This window comes from Antrostomus carolinensis, unplaced genomic scaffold (assembly GCF_000700745.2).
Source record: "Antrostomus carolinensis isolate BGI_N321 unplaced genomic scaffold, ASM70074v2 scaffold7223, whole genome shotgun sequence".
In the NCBI taxonomy this organism is placed as follows: domain Eukaryota; kingdom Metazoa; phylum Chordata; class Aves; order Caprimulgiformes; family Caprimulgidae; genus Antrostomus; species Antrostomus carolinensis.
This window is the reverse complement of record NW_010304411.1, coordinates 54845-57006: the sequence shown is the minus strand read 5'-3', so window position 1 is coordinate 57006 and position 2162 is coordinate 54845.

Genomic DNA, 2162 nt, shown 5'->3' with positions numbered 1-2162 from the left:
TTCCCTGGGATGGGGCACCAGCAGGCAGCAAGGACATTTGGTTCCCCAGGACCCCTGGAGACACATCCCTGCTGCCCAGCTGGTGTGTGCATGCAGAGAGGCAGCTCAGAGCCCCCCACCCACTCACACATGAGGATATGATCCCTTGGGAGCAGGGGGGCATCGGTTCCCATCTGCATGGTCCAGAGGAGAGCCCAGGGAGAAGAGGACGTTAGAAGTGGAGTCTCTACAAAACCCCACTGAGGGGATGATGGTCTACATCTTCCCTTGGAGACTCCCTTCCCAGAGACGTTTGCTGGCATCTTCCAAGCTGGGGGCGAGTCTTGCCTTTGCCTGGTGCTAAGACCACAGCAAGCCTGGCACCTGCAGCTCCGCAAAGAGAGAGGCACAGTGCTGTGTGTGAGCCCAACACAGCCAAGACACGTAGCACCCATATGTAACCCAACTAATGAGGGAAGCATCTCTGCTCTGAGCTAAGAACCTACCCTGTGCTGCCATTGATCTTGCCCAGCAAAGCAAGCAGGAAAACACGACAGCCACAGCTGAGCAAGCTCTGTGCAGCTGCGGTAGGATGCAGCCACAACTGTGCCCTGGTTTGAAGTGGCCTAGCTGTTTCCAAAGGGTCTAATCTACCTAAAAAAAATCAACCATGCTTGGTAAAGGAGATGGTGAAAGGGTGGGAAATGGCATAAGGTCTCCAAAGAGCAGTGATGAAGGTGGGAGAGTGTCTGGAGCTCGTTGGTGGCACTTCATCTGGCTCCCACCTTAGCTGGTGACAGACACAAGTGCAGGCAGCCTTGGGGCTGAAGAATTCTTTGCACTAAAACCTTCCGGTTTTAAATAAAGGAGACTGGTCTATGGCAAACTGCTTTCATAGAATTACAGAATAGTAGGGGTTGGAAAGGACCTCTGAAGATCATAATCTAGTCTACCCCCACTGCTAGAGTAGAGCTTTGTGGGGTTATCTTACTCGTACCTGTGCAGAAACATCCTTAAGATGGAAAAGAGGAGCAGGGAGACAAGAGCAGCCATGCCAGGGCTCCTTGCACTTGAAGGAGAGCAGCAGGAGCAGATATCTGCCCACAGCCACCAAGGCTTTCACTGCTTTCTTCCCTAAGGATGCCCTGGGCCATCCCCCAAGGATGAGACTCGTGGGAAGAATCCATCAGGCACAGGCACCCGGGTTTTCACACTTTTATTGTAAAGCTTTAGGAAGGGCTAATTACAATGGAGTTGGTCATCTGACAGCTCAGCAAACAAACAGAACAGGAGAGAACGGAAAGGGGATCACGACGGTGTCATGCTCACTGCTCTGAACAGAAAGAATTACAAGGGAATCAATTGTGCTCACAGCGCCCGGGGAAAACCAAGCCCAAGGCCCAAAGCCTTCCCCACACAGGGAAATGCATCACACATTGAGAGCAATACAACCTTAGCAAGAGGCATTGCCTTAGACATAGGTCACCATCTGAAAAATAGTGGGGTACTTTACTCTGCCATAGGATTTCTCCTTTAGAAAAGCTACACCTGCATGTACATAAAACTGTACAAAAAACAAGGCATCACAAGCAAGGAAATGAAATCTCGTATAAATAGAACCAACACTGAAGAGCTACAAAGGGGTCGCTTAGATCCTTCCCACGCAGCCCGCCTGCTCCCTGGCTCCCACCTTTGGTTTTACCCCTGGCTTGTCCTAGTGCAGTGTGAGATACCGTGGACCCCTCTGCAGAGGCATCAAAGCCCCCTCCTCTTCCCTGTGCTTGTCTAGACTGGAGCCCGTGGGAAGCTTCCCCCTCCCCACGCGCACAGAGGCTTTATCCTTCTGGCTTATAATTGTGCAAATGAGTTTCTTTCCCACAGCACCTCTTCTTCACCCACCCCCAGGACTGATCCCCAGTGACACTGTCAACTTCACCCCAGGACGAATCCCCAGTGTCCCCTTTCCCAGGACTGATGTCCAGCTCCTTCCCTTTCCCAGGGACCCACCCCTGCTGCACCCCACATAGTCTACCACCCCTTGGCACCCCACTGAGGACCCACTCCCACTTCACCCTCTGTTCTTCCCCACAGACCCACCCTCACCCCCTCCATGCTACCCCTAGACACCCATCCCCACTCCACCCCCAAGAAACCCATATCCTCTCCCCACTGTGCTCCCCTCC